An 18596-nucleotide genomic window follows, 5' to 3' on the forward strand; every position below is an offset into this window, starting at 1 on the left:
TATAATTTAACATTTTCCTTGGACAAAAAAAATGCTTCATCTCTAAGTCTCCATCACATGTAAATGAGCAGCAGCAATCATGTTCACTTTAGACTATAAAAAAAATATCCCCCCTTTAAGAAATAGTTAAAAGTCTCACTAAAGCAGGTTTTTTCAGGAGTTTTTTCTTGTCTTCTTAGGGAGTCGAGTATAGTTAGGTGCCAAAAAACAGGGTCATTAAGGCATCCCTTGTGTGATTTTGGAGGAGGAGGTTAGGAGCACATGCTGATACAGCACTTTGCTGCACCCACCAAATGACAAACCAACTCAGAATACCAGACTAGGACCTAAGTCCAGCCATGCAGTGGGTGACACCTCAGCACTACACTAGTTTAGATGGAATGGAACCAATGTGGCTGGAGTGCCAATTCTGCCACCAATCCCCAAGTTTTCCCTGCAGGTTGTAGGGCCTATTTGCAGGGCTGGATGCAGGCTAACGTCATACCCCATACCTTGCTTAAGGGCCCAACAGTGAAGAGTCATTTCTGCCATTTATGGGATTCGAAATTGGCAAACCATCTGATTGCCAGTGTAGAGCCTTAGCTTCAGAACCACCATTCCCCCCATTTTGATTTTGGGCTAACTCCCAACCTCTCTGTCTTACTGGTCCTCACAGTGCCTAAATGGTGAACTAATTTTATTTTTACTTATTCCTGTTTTGAAAAGGGATCTTATAGTTTAATCATGGTGATTTCTTCCAAATGATGGTGTACTTTACATACATATATCATATACAGTAGTCTAACGCAGTAAAGAAGCTATTGACTTTAACATTTTCACAGAGAATATCTAAAAAGTAATAGTCTGGCTAATTTTAGATAATAATATGTAATACTACTATTTATTGCAGTGTAGAATCACTATACAATGCCAGTTTTGACAGATAATTTTAAAGGCATAAGTCAGTAACAGTTTCATTTCAGAACTGTTGGCTTTCAGACAGATTTTTTTGTTGTACCAGGTGTGCTTTTTTTTAAAACACTGCTTACTTCACAACACTTTGAACACGAGGTACGTCATATCCCATTGAGTGTGTCAGAATGAGCGTCAAACAGCTATACACACAGTCAGCTTGCTGGCGAGATTTGCTGCTGCATCTCAGTTATCTACTACAGTGCCGCCATCTAGTGACGAGCCATAGACTTTTTTATTTAGACGCAACAGCTTGTGGAAAATAGTGCTACAATCCGTAGTTATGTTGTCGTGAAAAAGATATAAACCTGCTTATGTTTTGAAAGAACTACACTTGTTGCAATAGTGACAATCATTTAGATGATAAGGAACATGTAGGCTCTGGCACTGATGTGGGCAGCTGCCCAGGGGGTGTTTTTTCATCACAAGGCGGACTTGTCATAACTGTCACAGCAGCCCTACATTGACATCTGCCACCCACTGAGCACAACAGTCACCATGTACTAAATGTGTTGTGTGCAACAAACGTGGACAATTCAAAGAAATGTGTTATAATAATGGCACATTCGCATCTAAGCCTGCACTTAGCGTGGTGCCATGATTCTAGGACTCTCATTCAAATGGTAACTTTTAGTCATGTTGCTGTTCAAAATATTGTAATTAACAGTTTCTGTACATTTTTTGACAGTTAATGTTGCTTTCTAATATATTTCTTTACATTTTTTATGAATTTTGATACTAGAGCAGCGTCATGGCTATAAATGGTGTAGTAGCCAATGAGTTAAGAGAGCACTTGACAAAAAAATGTAAACACTTATTCAGCCATTCTTCCCTTTTTAATGTGATGTACTCTTTCCAAATGTTTGAAAAACCCACAAAATTTGTCAAACATCTTCAGATTTGTGTATAAGTAAGCATTTCTATTAATTTCAGTTGTCACTATCATACAGTAACATCCCCACCAAAGGGAAAGGAAGGTGTGTGCGTGAGACACACAGATATGTCAGTCTTTCATCCAAAATACCAAATGACTTCCATGTGCACTTCTTGTGTTCGGCATTTTGGTAATTACGTTTATAAGTACACAGTATACAGTATGAGCTGTCATTTACACAAACACGTCATTTGATAGCATTGAAACAGTGAAAAACAACTGTATACATGCAAACCTATGGCACCATCTTCTGCGCTGCCAGTTATAGATTATACAGGGTGAGTACTATAGAATTAACAGGAAGCCTCCCAATGGCATCAAAAGAAATCTTATCATTTTAATAGTCAAACCAGCTGTTATAATTGGTAGATGTCAACTCAATCAATCAGATCATATTAATGGAGTTAATTATGTTAGACGTGGGCGACACGGTGGTGCAGTGGTGGCACTGCTGCCTCACACTTAGGAGACCTGGGTTCGCTTCCCAGGTCCTTCCTGTGTGGAGTTTGCATGTTCTTCCCATGTCTGCGTAGGTTTCTTCCGGGTGCTCCGGTTTCCTCCCACAGTCCAAAGACATGCAGGTTAGGTGCATTGGTGATCCTAAATTGTCCCTAGTGTGTGCTTGGTGTGTGTGTATGTGTGCGCCCTGCGGTGGGCTGGCGCTCTGCCTGGGGTTTGTTTCCTTCCTTGTGCCCTGTGTTGGCTGGGATTGGCTCCAGCAGACCCCCATGACCCTGTAGTTAGGATATAGCAGGTTGGATAATGGATGGAATTATGTTAGACAGTGAAAGAAAAAAAAATCATTCAGTCCTGCAGTTTGTGCTTCAAGAATTCCACATCAAAAGAGCAAAAAAAAAAAAACAAGATTAGGCTAAGATTGTAAAGGACAAGACACACCGCTTAAATAACTGTTTCCACATTTGGGAGACAATACTTGATGCCAAAATTTAAAGGAAAAAGAAGTCAAAAAATTTTTAACAGGCGTCAATAAAACGTTTACATAGGCTGAATACCATTTTTGTGAAAATGAATACTGCAACTGTTCTGGAATTCTGTTTTTATGTTAACGCATGTAGGAATGTGCTCTTGTATATTGCTGAAAAGATCAAAACAAATTTCCAGTTGTAACTAACTAACTAATGACATCTCATATTGTGCATTCCTGGTCATTCTGCTTAACAATGGCAAGGAAGCATCAAAACAACTGATTCAAAATGGCATTGTGGAAAAGCGTTATTTAAATATATTGATGTTAAAAATGCAGCCAATTAAAAACAAATGAATTCTTTGACCATCAAAACTTCCGTAATAAACTATTTTCTTTGTTCAATCCATACATATTAAAAAAAATAAATAAAGATTGAAAAGTAAAATTGTGACACTAACAAAAAGAATAAAGGGTAAATAACTAAGCTAAAACAAAGTAATTCACCTAAAAATAATGAACAAAAAAAAAATTAAAAAAGAAGAAACAAAAGGAAAATGTTAGCCAAACTAAAGTCAGGGGTCAGACCCCCTGTGAAACCCTAACAGCTTTACAGTGATATTAAAGCCTTCATCTGTAATTTTTCCTAGATATTTCACCCATATGCCATTTTAAACAAAGTGCCGTAAACGTAAGTCTAACAGAAAAATGTACTTGAAACTGCCTGCCTGTTTAAAAAAAGACATCCTGACGTTTGTACAGTATATTTAAATTAGTAAATGAAATCATTTACAACATTTTACTTTAAATTGTGTTCTCTTTTAACACTCTTATTTCTTTTAATCAAGTATCCACCTACAACTTTAAATATTATACAATATATATTGTGTAGCGGTGCTCTCTTGTCATCCATCTTACTTAATTGCGGAAAGAGATTGGGGTCATGTGTTCAGTTTCATGGAATTTTTTGGAACGCAATGTTTGTATTACTGAATTGATTGTATATTTAACTAAACTGTTCTTTAATCTGTTCTTTAATCTTTGTGGTTTGTTCTCTAAGGAAAAATGACAGAAAAAAGAATGCTAAGTATCATGTTTATAGCCTCACACATTGCTACTGTTCACTTGATGATTGTTCTCTTTAATCAAGGCAAGAATGAAATCATATTAATACAGTGTTTAGTTAATGATTTAATTTTTGAAAAAAATATGGGTTTATTTCTCCCTCCTCTATTGCTTGTCCTGAACAATTTCCATATATAGAAGTGGACAGGAATTACTGGCATCTGAATAAGTTTAAGTAGATGATCAAAGACATTGTGGGCTTCATGAAGATCAAAAGGAGTAAGCAATAGATAGATAGAACTTTGTTTGTCCCCAGGTTGAAATTTGTCATTTTACAGAAGCTCTTTAAGTAAATGCATACATAAATAGACAGTTAAGTAAGTAAGTAAGTAAACAAATTAGGCCTGGGAAACTAAATGTGTTAATTTTTTTGATTAATGTGGCCTGCTTAACACGTTTAAAAATATTGTCACATCCCAGGCTGGCAACGAAGCAAATGCCTCAGGCGTTGCTTTGGTCAGGACGGTATTTTCATAATTTTTTTTTAACATTCTGAAACAATAATACACAAAAGTTAAGTGTGTGCCTAAAGAATTACATACACATCCAGTACTGTATTTATATAATAACTTTATGAAATAAAATGTCCATTTAAAGGTTTATTTCGTATTACTCGGTATAAGAGTTAAACTTAGAAAGTTAATGTTTAATGTTAAATTTATATAAGTGTTTGCTTAATTTATTTTTTTCAATGTTATTGATTTTATTAAAATCAAATAACATTCCATACACATAACTCAAGTTTTACAAAAAAAAAAAGGTTTAAAACAAATCAACTCCCACCCCTGAAAAAGAGAACTAGGTCAGCAGTGTAAAACTTTATGCTGGTAAAAATAAGTGCATAGATAAATTAATAAATGAATAAAGATAAATGGAGTAAAAGAGGGGAGAGAACCTGCTTCCTCAATTTAAATGTTTATTCTAAAATGTTATTGATTAGATCCTGCCAGGTTTTGAAAATGTTCTCCACAGATCCTCTAAGTGTGAATTTGATTTTTTCCAGTTTCAAATAGTATATAATATCAGTTACCCACTGACTTAGAACAGGAGAGTTAAGATTCTTCCAATTGAGCAAGATAAGTCTACGTGCCAATAGTATAGTAAAAGCAATTGCAATTTGTTTGTCCTTCTCCACTTTACGCCCATCTGGGAGTACACCAAACATAACTGTTAGTTGGTTGGGTGACACCAAGGCTGTCTGATAGGCATTTAAAGATTTTGGTCCAAAATGATGTTAATTTGGTGCAGGCCCAAAACATGTGGCCCAGTGAAGTTAATTGCAGCGTTCACAGGTTGGATTTTGCCCTGGAAACATTTTGGACAATTTTAAACGAGAGAGATGTGCTTTATATATAATTTTGAGTTGAATAATTGAATTCTTGCACATATGGAGCTCGAGTGAATTCTGTGCATTGCTATTTTCCACTCCTTTTCTGAAATGTTGAGTGAGAGATCCTTTTCCCATTGTCCTCTTGGTTCTTTGAACGGGAGCAACTGTAAAATGGTTTTATATATTACAGAAATGCTGTCTGAGTCCTCGAGACTGAGCAAAATTATTCTGGCATAGAGGGAGGTAGGAGTTGACGAAAATTGGGCAGATTCTGTTTAACAAAATTTCTACTTTGAAGGTAGTGAAGGAAATGTGTTGCTGGAAAGTTAAATTTGGAGTGTAATTGTTTCACAGGATGCGAAGACATTGTCTATATACAGATCTCTAAGTGATTTAATCCCAAATGTTTTCCAGGCATTAAAAATTGCATACGTTTGAGAGGGTGGAAAAATGTGGTTCTTGTGCAGAGGTGCCACAGAAAAAAGCTTCTCTATTTTAAAATACTTCCTACATTGGTTCCATATTCTGATTGAGTGAAGCACAATTGGGTTGTTAGTATATTAGCAATAACTTGTATTTATTTGTTTGCTTAATTTCTGTAGAACATCAGTTTCTTATAGCTGTGTAGAATATGGTATAGCCTTTTACCCAGTGTAAGTTAACATGACATAGAATGTTCTTGGCTTTATCTGTAGAACAGAGCGTTAGTTAACCTAGTGAGGAAATAGTCCTACTGCTAGGCTAGCATGGACTGTTAGATATGATTGCAAGTAGAACAGATGATGCAGGGCCGTCCGCTAAACGCATCACGCACGCTACCATGCCCCTTCACACAAAAACACAATTGCAGCAATTATTTATTTAAAATGCCAATCAGCAGCAGACCTCACCTCAACTCATATGCTCACTCTACCTCGGCTGTGTGAAAGTCGCTGGTAAACATGCACCCAGGCAGATGGACCCCTGACACATCTCATGGCTGCTAAAGTGCTTTCTAAGTGCTGTAACTGCATAACAGGGATCACAGTGCTGCTTTTCTGATGGCTTCTCCAGGTAGTCTCATCCTCCTCAGACAGGTCTTGACTACCTAAGAAATGTGTCTATCTCAGGTCAGGACCCAGGGGTGCTACACTGTTTCTGCCATGGTGTACCAGTTGAAATAGAGTTGTATAGAGAATAATTATCAGTTTGTTGATAATGATGAACAAAGGAGGACAGTATCTGTGGAGTTTTAACACAAGTATTAATAAATGCCCATTTAAGAGTGCAGTGCATTCAAAGTCAACAGGTATTTTGATCATTTTGTACTTTGACACATCTGTGTCTCATATGCTATGCCAATTTAAGAATTAATACATTGGCCTCATTTTCTTATTGCCTTCTTTTCAACTTGCCTTTTAGGAAGACAGTTAAATTCAGGTTGTACTTGCTCAAGAAGTATTTTGTTAAAAGTTCAGGTTTAAGATCATTGTTTAAGTTTAAACTATGCTGTTATTTCTTTTAAACCTCTTGTGTTGATTCTACATTAATTTTACTTCACGAATTAGTGTTTCCTATAACTGAGCCTGCCCTTTTAATTAGCTAGTTAATTTTGTGGGCCTCTCTTGAAGTGATGTTACCAACCCTGCATACCACAGCATAGAAAATTGAATTGGCCGTCACAGAGTTGAAGAAGAAGTAAAGGATGTCACTAGCCACATTAGCCTGCTCTGCTCTTTTTAATGTGTTCCAAGATTAGTCCAACCTATCATTAATTTAGACCCTCAAGTACTTGTAGGAGTGGGCCAACTCTACATCCATTACTTGAATAGTAACCGGACATAGAGTTTCTTTGGTGCAGCAAAAGTCAATAATAAGTTACTTGCTGTTTCTGATGTTAAGACGCAGACTCTTTGCACCATGAAGCAAAGTTCTCCACCTGACTCACTTTATACTGTTTATATACTTGTTTTACTTAGCTTTTTTATGGTACACCTGTAAGCTATAATAAATCTTTCATATGCAAAACTTTCCATGTGTCTAAACTTTTATTTACAGCCAGGTGAACACAAACAGTTATATTTGTAGATATAATATTACATTAATTATGTTATCCCCTGTTTCTCCCCTTCAGCTTTTCTGTAGTGCAGCAAATCAACTACTTAGTCACTCAACTCATACCCTCAGTTTCACCAAATTGTCATGTCAGTTATCTTATTTGTCTACTTTGGAGCAATACTAGCTGTTCCAGTGGAGTACAGAATAGATTTGTGCACTTTTGAATATTATATACAGTGGGAGAGATAGGGTTATGATCTTCAAAAGAATGGGATTTGTTCAAGCAGCAGTATAGTGACCCTGCCATTTAGCCAACTGCTTACACTGAGAGGTGGGAATTAGATCAGGCACTTCCTAGCCTGAAAGTAAAAACCCCAAGGATTAATTATACTCTCTGGCTTGGTTGTCTATGACCTGTTCCAAGCACTTTTGTACTGAAGAGCACTTGAGAGTAAACCAATCAAATAACTGAAGGACATGATCAATAACACTGCTCTGTGAGTCAGGCTCCTTCTCTCATATTTCTTCAGTGGTGTCTAGAGGCATCTGCATCTGTCTCTCAGAGAAAGACTGTCAAAATCATTGTAGAAAAAATACATTAAACCAATTATAATTAACTGATCTTAATTATACAAACGCCATTTTACTCAGCATCAGTTGAAATATAAAGTAAGACACCCAAAAAGCAAGTTTATATGAAATAAACAAATAGTAATTCTCAGTAATTCATTTTATAAAACCACACTTCAAGTGAGTTCAGGGTTGGTTCCTGCCTTTCACCAAAGTCCTCCAGGTTAGAAAATGGATGGTCAGATGAACGTTTCCATTACATAGTCACTGGCACATGCAAGCAGGCCAGTTTAGGGCCCCCATCTTTCCTCACCTGCATGTTGTTAAGCTGTGGGAAGAAGTCAGAGAAAAGTTCACATAAACACATGGAAAATGTGCAGACTGCACACGGGCAGTGACCAGAGTGAGAATTAAACCCATTTCTGTAAGGCAGCACCACCATGACATACAGGTAAAAATCAGTATTCTTTAATCTCCAGGTGTCTGGTCTCTGGGATGCACAAGTGATATAAGGATTAGAGCTGCTACCTCCCAGATCCTGCACCCTGCGCTCACATCCAATGCCAAGCTGTTGTGTATGTGGAGTGTCTGATCTGACATTCCAAAGACCTGATTCTAAAAATGGCCCTGTGTCAGTCTGGATGAATATGTGGGGGCTGACCTTTCTAGGGTTGGTGCTTCACTTGAGCCCAGTGCTGCCAGGGTAGGTTCCAGCACTCCAGGACTCTGCATTGGATTCAACATTTTTGAGATTGTAATGTTTTGACTGATAACACATGTCATAAAGTTGCCTTAAGGTTAAGAACCATATTTCACCTCTTACTATTAAACTATGGTGCTGAAAACAAGAAAATGTCAGTTTTGATCCTCGAATATGCTGCAGCTGCTGATGCATCTAAGTGCTGTCCGATTAAATAATAGTGTAGCAAGCCAGTAAATATATAGTAAAAAAATAAACGAACCGGTTTGAAAAGTAAGCATAATGCTAATCAATAATTATTAATGTTCAGCGGTGTCACCAAGGAATTAATATTCGTGATATTACATTTACTGCGCTGGGCTGGTGCCCTGCCCGGGATTTATTCCTGCCTTGCGCCCTGTTTTGGCTGGGATTGGCTCCAGCAGACCCCCGTGACCCTGTAGTTAGGATATAGCGGGTTTGATAACGGAGGGATGGATATTCCATTTATACAAGGTTGTGTAACTTTAACAGTGCATTTTTTTAGTTTAGAAGATTAAGTGAAGTAGCAGACCAAAAATAAATAAATTCATTGTTTTAAATCACAGACCATCATACCAAAATCAAACATTCAGCAACCGCTTATGGCCAACCATCACTTGTTTTCCATACATTAGAGTTACCACATTTTTTCTTAGGTGTGGCATAAATTGTGGCAAAGTCAGGGACCCAAATTGTAAATGATCTAGGACAGACCTTGCTAGGTTATATGTTTTAGGACTGTGCAAATAAAGACCGTTTTGGAAGAAAATATTTGGTTACCTGCCAGTACTTGTAGGAGTGGATCAGCTCTACATCCACTCCTTGAATAGTGACTGGACATAGAGTTCCTTATGTTGGATCTACAGTTATTTCGTTATTTTGTTTCTCTCACAGCAGTGTAACATCAAAGTAACTTTGGATGAGATTAGACTATCATGCGATAAACTCTGAAGGATTTCATTTATTACATTGTTAGCATGCTGACTGATATGCTTTATTGAAAGAATCTTAATGCACCCTTCATAACTCTATGGGAAAACATTTCATATTATCTAAAACTAGAAAAACTAGAATGTGTTACCCGCCCGAGGCCTAGGGGAACAATAGTACTGTTCTCAGCCATCAAGAAGTACCTGATTAGAAACCAATGTCAATCGAACTCGTTCATTTTCAATGGAAGCAGGCAGTTCTGTATCACCACATTGTGTTTGGAACGAGATACTAATAAAAGTAGTCTGATTATTCAAAGCAGATGACTCTTTTGCAAGAAAGGTAAATATTAATATCCTGTAGATAGCCATCAACAATAACCTAGACCAGAATTTTCCAGGAATTTTGACTTTTCTTTAAAACACTGGTTTAAAGCCCATTACACTAAGCAACACACAGAAATGTCACTTTCTTTAAAACACTGAATTCTAGTCCATTACACATGGAACCCTGGTGATTTTTTTCAGAATTTGTCAAGAATTTATCAATGTTATTCTGTGAAAAGTCAAGCAAAATGACACCTTTTATTGGCTAAGATAAAGACTGCAATATGCAAGACACAGGGAGAACATGCAAACTCCACACAGGGAGGACCTGAGAAGTGAACCCAGGTCTCCTTACTGCGAGGCAGCAGCACGACCACTGCTCCACCGTGCTGCCTGAATAAAGTACATAAGTATAGTACACTATATACCATGCCTTCAGGAAGTATTAAGACCACTTCACTTTTATACATTTTGTTATGTTGCATCCTTATGCCAAAATCATTTAAATTCATGCAATTTATTAAAAAAAAATCTGAAATATCACATTGACACATTTCCTCGATTTCCTTTGCTTTGTGCTTAGATTCTTGTTGGATGTTGAACCTTCAGTCCAGCCTAAGGTCCACAGCTCACTGGAGCTGTTTTTCATTAAGGATATTTCTTTTTTAAGTTCCATTTAGCTTTTCCTTGACCCTGACTAGTATCTCAGCCACTGCTGCTGAAAAACAAACCCGTAGTATGATGTTGCCACCACTATGATTCACTGTTGGAATGGTATTATTAAGATTATTATATTATTATTACTAGCAAAATACCCGCGCTTCGCAGCGGAGAAGTAGTTTGTAAAAGAAGTAATGAAAAAGGAAAGGAAACATTTTGAAAATAACGTAACATGATTGTCAATGTAATTGTTTTGTCACTGTTGTGAGTGATGAGTGTTGCTGTCATATACATATATATATATATATATATATATATATATATACATACACACACATATATACATACATATATATATACATATATATATATATATACACACACACATATATAAACATATATAAACATATATATACAAATACATACATATCTACATATATACATATACACACACACACATATATATATATTGCTGGGGGTGACAGAATCCATAAGGAAGAAAAATGAAAAACATTATTTGTACAAAATCTTAATTTATTTATCCATTCCTAAATAATTAAATGGGCAGGCTATTTCGTATCAGTGCAATATGCTGTTTGTTAAAACGGATGACTCCGCTCTTACGTGCAAGTCTGCGTGGATATTATGAACTATCATATCTGTTCAAGTTCTATTTAAATTTTAAATAGAAGGAATTTTTATTTAGTCGACAGAAATATCTTTGGTAGGAATGTAAGTAAAATGTAGGCATCATTGCATACATTTTTCTTCACCCTACAAACGTAAAGAGTAAATTCGCCTTACATTCCAACCAAAGATATTTGTGTCGACTAAATCAGGGGCGTCAAACTCAATTGCACAGGGGGCCAAAATCCAAAATACACTTTAGGTCGTGAACCGAACAGGATGAACATTTATTGAACACACTAAAACTAAACTTTTAAAACTTTAAAACTTTTAAAACTTAATTTTTTTGAACATAAATATGAATAAAAACAGACAGGAATATTATTCCGGAATAAATCAACTCAAACCTTAAATAACTTATAATATTTTGCTCTCCATAAAAATATATCCTGTCTAAATTATACAAGTTAGAAATAAAGTAAACGTTAAAAGAACAAACATTCAAATTTCTTTACTCTTATGTAATTTTATATAAAAAATAAACTTACATTTTAAATATCCCAAAAGATTTTGGTCTCCATAAAAATATATCCTGTCAAAAGTATACAAATTCAAATATGAACATGCTGCATAACAAAACCTGGAAATATAAATAAAATTTGTTCTTTTCAGCAATAACAAATCAAATCATTCAGTTGTCTTTGCTCTTATGTCATTTTATCAGAGCTGGATGCCTGGCATCTCTTTTTGGCAACAAGTTCGCTTATGTTTGGTGTGAGGTTCTGTGTTGTGGAGATTCTCAGGATGGACTGCAGGTGCTCATCAGTGAGGCGACTCCTGTGTGCTGTTTTGTTAGTCTTCATGACTGAGAAGAGCTTCTCACACAGATATGTGCTACCAAACATGCACAAGGTTCGAGCCGCATGTAGACGGAGCTGGAGCATTTCTGCGGGAATGGAGTGAATAAACTGTGCGGGCCATGCAGTATCGTACTTTGCCTTCAGTGTGCCATTACACTGCAGCTCAATCACCTCCATCTGAATCTGCACAGGTGCAGTTTCCACATCGACGGCAAATGGGTTGCGAAACAACTCAAAATTCTTTTTTTGTTCTTCAAAGTCACCAAAGCGCCGTGCGAACTCAGTGCGCAGTGCGCTCAGTTTATCAGCAAAGTGCGTATTTGGGAACACCGTTGTGTCGACTTGGTTCAACATTACTTGGCAACAGGGAAAGTGGGGCAAGTTGCACTGGTGCATTTGTGTCTCCCATAAAAGCAGCTTCACTTGAAATCACTTTGTGATTTTGCACGGGTAAAACGTCTGCTGAAGTGTCAGATTCTTCTTTAACTCTTCTGCTTTCTGTATCTTCTGCATTGCATTCAGGTCTTTCAGGTTATCCTGATATTTTGTCTCATAGTGCCGTCTTAGATTAAATTCTGTAATTACAGCCACATTAGCTCCACAAATGAGACACATGGGTTTACCGGCAATGTCAGTAAACATATACTCAGCCTCCCATCGGTTTTTAAAGGCTCTATTTTCAGAATCAACTTTTCTCTTCGGCATCGTGTGGGCTAGCTTCGCAATAACTTGCAGCATCATAAGCTAGACTTGATTAACGCGGTAAGTGTTCGGCAAGGCAGGTGAAGCACTGCATTATGGGATCTGTAGTTTATTGTGTTACCAGCGCTTCATATCCCTGGGCCATTAATAACAATAATACAGTATATAAAATGATACTGCGGGCCGGATATAATTATACGGGCCGGATGTGGCCCGCGGTCCTTGAGTTTGACACATATGGACTAAATAGAACTTGAAAAAATATATTTTTTTGAATGTGATCACGCAATTCAGATCGAGTTGATGTGCACTACAGTACATCGAGCCCGCGTGCTATTGTGGTTTTGCCTGCGTGCCTCAATAAGTCACCCTCCCCTCGCTCTTACTTTTTTACCGTTCATCTAATGAATACACTGAGTATGGCTTTACCAAAACAATCATTGATGGCGAATAAAGTATCCATTATTCATGAAGCTTCAATTGGTGATCTGTCTTTCTGCGTTAACCGCATATTTTTTCATACGTCCCAAACCAAGGGGATGCGAAGGTGAAATGAATCGGAAAGCGCGCGTACATACTCAGTGCACCCCCTCTCGGGAATCAAACCTCGGATGTCGGCGCTACAGGCGAAGCCTCTACCATTGCGCCACGGTTTGTGGTTTATCTATTTGAGCGTATGTAGATCGGGGTATATATATACATATATATATACCCGCGCTTTGCAGCGGAGAAGTAGTGTGTTAAAGAAGTTATGAAAAAGAAAAGGAACATTTTAAAAATAACGTAACATGACTGTCAATATACAGTATTTGTTTTGTGAGTGTTATGAGTGTTGCTGTCATCAAGGATTTGATTATCATTATTTCTTTCAAACAGGTTCGTATTTGTAGGATGTGTTCAAGTTACATTCCATGTTTGTCAATCGTTGTAAAGATAACAGGTTTCATTCATCGATTCGTTTCTTACTGCATCAATAAACAGCTTGTCTTCCTCTTTATCTGAGACGTGACGCGCTGCATGCATGGGTTTTTTTTTTTACACTGTCTTCCTTTAGCGGGACATTTACTTTTTCCACCGTGTGCTTTGTTTCCACAGTAGCTGCACTTATGAATATGCTTGTATGTATCACACGCTTCATATTTTTTTGCTGCCTTCTCAATTGTGTAATTCGGTTTTTGTTCAGCACTCTTTGGAACTGTTGCTTTTTGTCTGTGCACTGCGTCATTTCACGTGAGCCGTTCGATGTACAAGCATCGAAGGTTTCCAGCTGTGCTGGTGCCATCTCATGCGATGTCCACGGCTGAATTTAATGTTAGCTAAGACCCGGCACTTAAAAGTTTCTCTCGCAGTTTCGCCGAATTTGTGCCAAACACCACCCTGACCATCTCATCTTCCTCTGCATAAGCACAGTCCTTCACCCGTGAATATTTAGCAGCAGTGTTTCTATTGGATTGCCACTGACGGACGGCCTTATATGGGCAGGCACTAAATTACGTGGGAGGCGTAACTCCTCCTCCCACGGGCATCGAGCAGAAGTCTATTATAGTATATGGACGAAAAAATAGGTTCCAGTTATGACCATTACGTGTAGAATTTCGAAATGAAACCTGCCCAACTTTTGTAAGCTGTAAGGAATGAGCCTGCCAAATTTCAGCCTTCTACCTACACGGGAAGTTGGAGAATTAGTGATGAGTCAGTGAGTGAGTGAGTCAGTGAGGGCTTTGCCTTTTATTAGTATAGATTAAGAATTATGGAGTTCCTGTTTTCTTCTTCTGCGCTGGGCTGACGGGGTTTGTTCCTGCCTTGCGCCCTGTGCTGGCTGGGATGGGCTCCAGCAGACCCTCGTGACCCCTGTTTTAAGATATAGAGGGTTGGAAGATGACTGACTGTTCCCTTCTTCTGCAGGTTTTACAAGCTGGCCGTAGCCAGTGATAGTCCTGTGATACTTTATTTAATGTACAGTATGACGTTGTAATAATTTTATTCTTTTATGTCTATTGTTGATATTGAACGTCTGTGGGAGACATACAGATAAGTTCCTTGTGACTTGTGCATTTCACAATAGATTTGAGTTTGAGCTTAGAAAATATTCTATATGCTGTTTACAACTCAAGGAAATATACTGTAATACATTAATGAAATGGGAGGTTTAACATTTTATTTTTGTCTTTGCAAACCATATTCTGTTTTTCTAGTCAAGTGAAAATCTGTGATCTTTTTGAGCATTTTTGTGACTTATTTTACAGCACAGTAGCATCCATTGTGCATTTCAATAAAATATGGTTAGTTAGGCATATGACATATTATATGGTCTTTCCTATTAAAAAAAAAAAAAAATTATTCTAAGAGACAAAATAAGTATTCAGTAAATGTATGGACTGTTATCTTTTTAAATACTAAACAGTTTCACTAAACCCCTCTTTTATTGTAGCTGAATATTTGTTGAATACTAATCAAGCATCATGTTTCTTGTAAAACAATAGTGTACATATTACACATTTTATAGTAATCTCTTACCCTGTGGCACAGTTTGGGTTGCCGAAGGTTTATATCAATATATTAACAAATCTATCCAGCTTTTCCAGGAGAGAATCACAGTACAATAATATATAAATTCTGCTGCACAAAATAAACATTTTGGTTACAGGATGCTGCTTAGAAGATATTTTCCTTAAGTATTTCTTTCCTTTACAGGTTGCTACCTGTCTTTAAGCCCTTTACACTTAGCAGCAAAATGGGCAGTTGATCAACAAAAAGTCTTTGATTTGCTCTCAAATGGGATTTTGGAGTGCATCCTGATATATTTTGCACAACCAGCTTTGTCATTTTTATAATACTCCTCCTCTTGGAATCCAAAGAGAGCCATATTCATTAAGCATTAATGCAGCTGTAAGTGCATCAAAGAGCCCTACGTTTATCAAGTTGTTAATAATTTATGAATAAAGCCTCAAGCTTTTCAAGCACCAAGGTAATTTGGGATTGTAATGTCATCTTCTGTGTAAACTCCTTGTGGAATTCATCTTGTAAATCAGAAATTTCTCTCTTCTAGTATGAATCAGATTTTTTAAAATGCAACTTACAAGTTGAAATTAAGTTTTCAATCCTTAATTTATTTTAATATTAGTGGTGCTTCACATCAGAAGCTGCTTACGCACCTTGTTGCTTACTGGGTTATGGGCTCTGGGTTCTGTTGAGCCTAAATGACATTTTTGAAAATCACTGGATGTACAAATTGACATTTGAAATATTTTATTTAATTATTTCACCCTAAATACTTCATATTAATTTATTGTTTTACTAACTCAGGTTGTTTGTTTCACTTCAGCTGTCCACAGGTCTCTACAATTGAGTTTTTATTCGTATTTTAGCAAACAAAACTAAACCTGCTTTCAGAAAGGACATTTTTTCTTTGTTTAACACCTTTTCCATTTAACACCATTCCCACACAGTGTGCGATTACAACAGAAGCCTTTTCCTTTGTTCTTCTCATTACCCTATGTCAGCATTTGTTGTCCACACCCTTTGATCAAGCTAACTCTTTCAGCAGGGAGATGAGATGCAGGAGATATTTGGAGTGTTGGGCATCACCAGTGCACCATGCGACCAGCATATGATTATGGACACTAAGAACTGTCCCATCGTAGGCAGAGAACTGGCAGGCACTTGGCTTAGTCGGACAGAATTTATCTTTGCTTATTGCAAATATCCATAGATAGAAGTGTGTGTGAACAGAGGTTCAGTTTTCCACATTTCCAGTGCTAACTGGTCAGGTTAGTCATACATTGTGGTACTGTTAACAGACTGAAGTTTTCTAAATTCCTCTTTAGTGAGCAATTATAGCAAAGTTTAGAGATGTTTTGAGTATGCTTGTTATAGCACATTTAAATAAAGAAGTGTGCTTACGTATGTAAATGATGAACAGATTTGTATGATTCTTTTTTCATTTTAATATTTAAAAATTTGTGTGAGTGCTCTTAGAAGTTTTCTGGTAAGCATTCTGTTTAAGAATAATTAGAATTAAATTAAACTGGTGGAGTTACTTGCTGAGGGTCAAATCATAAGCTTTCGGTGGTATTTGACTTTGCATCCTGGTTAATAAGAATACTTTTGTTGACACCGAAATATAAAGGGAACCATATGAGCAAGTTAGAAAGTAATTGAAAAGACTGACTGAGGCATTATACAGTATAAATGTTTTTCTTCAAAGGTGAATTTTTATTTGTTATTCTCACAGCACCTTATTATGTTGACTTTATACAGCCTGAACATTTTTAATTTTACTCAGTAATAATGTCAGGCTGAAGAATGAGGCTTTCTGTATATGGTTAGCAAGGGAGATTCCCAAAGCAGCAGCAGTGGGGTGCTGAAAGCCCAAAAGGGCTACGGCCTTGGCAGTCCAGGAAGAGTTTGGGTAAAGCATAGAAAGCGAGTATCAAGCAGGGTCAATGAGGTTCTAGTAAAGCACCAGGCAACTCAGAAAGGGAAGGCAGGGATTGACCCAGGTGGTACTCTGACCCTGACACAGGATGTACACTTTGAGGAGCTCCTGAGCCGACAGACATGACCTCTTGGCGGAAGTACAGCCAGAAGCTGTTGGGGGCTTACTGGGAGGATTATATCTCCCCGATGACCTGGGAACACCTTGGGATCCTGCAGTTGGCAAGTGTGGCTAGGGAAGGTGATATATGGACCCCACTGCTAAGACTATTGCCCCACCACACCCCAGTTTGGGATAAGCAGTGGAAAATTAATGAATAACGTGAGGATGCCAAACTGGATTGATACAAAATTGTGTAATGAAAACCATTCCCTCCCAAAGAGTGCCTTTGCTGTTTCTATGCAAAATGTTTTCCTAATATATTTTTCAAAGATACAAGAGTTTGTCCAAAGAGAAACTAAGCTTCTTAAATAAGGTGATAATGAGCTAACATAGCAGACTCATTATAGTGGTGGTGTATAGCTGTAGCCTTGACCATTAAAATCCCTACTTGCATGATCACACCGCGTCAATTAGCCATCAAGTACATGCAGAAGAGTGAACTTATCTTGTGTGCCTTTTGCAATTTTTTGCAAGTTGAAATATGAAAGTTCTTGAAGAGCAACATGTTTCTGTGAAATTCTGTGTGAAAATGGCAACTTTTTAGAAGCTGCAGCAACCTTATGGAAAGGGTTTTTAAGCTGCACACAAAAAAATGTTATAAATGGTACTGATGTTTGATTTGATTTAAATTGGGCAGATGGTCCCAGTGATCACATTGAGAAAGTGTGTGCTTTGATTTATGTAAATTGCCACTTAACTCTCTGTGAAGTTGCTGAAGAAGTAGGCTGAAAAACTGCAATATGTTGTTGCAAAATTTGTATTGTGTCTCTTGACAGAGGAGCAAAAAGGGAATCGTGTCACAGTCTGCCAGGAGTTAATTTTAATGGTTATGAAAAGATTCTTAAAGTTTTCTTAACAGGTGATGAAATGAAAGTTTACAGCCCCTGCAGATTTTTTTTGGTCCCTAAGTTGAAATCCACCTGAAACGTCACCAATTAAAAAAAAAATGTCTACAAAATGAGTTCCAGGACAAATTCCAGAAATGGAAAAACCATTGGGAGCTGTATATAAATAGTGGAGGGGAATACTTTGAAGGAAATAAGTCTATTTAAGTTGTAAGCATATTAATGGTATTTTTCTAAACAGACCACATACGCTGGTGATGTTAAACTATGTCCAGCTGCAGTTGCAAACTTCTGAGCTCTCATGTCCTACTACTGGTGGTGCAGTAGTAGGTTCAAGTTAATTTGAACTTGCATGTCTCCCACAGACTAATAGCAGTTGTTAGGGGCACCGCTAGAGATTTTGGATCCAATGAAAGGAATATTGGGCCACCATCCTGATCAATTCAACCCTGT

Source organism: Polypterus senegalus, chromosome 1 (assembly GCF_016835505.1).
Source record: "Polypterus senegalus isolate Bchr_013 chromosome 1, ASM1683550v1, whole genome shotgun sequence".
NCBI lineage: Eukaryota > Metazoa > Chordata > Cladistia > Polypteriformes > Polypteridae > Polypterus > Polypterus senegalus.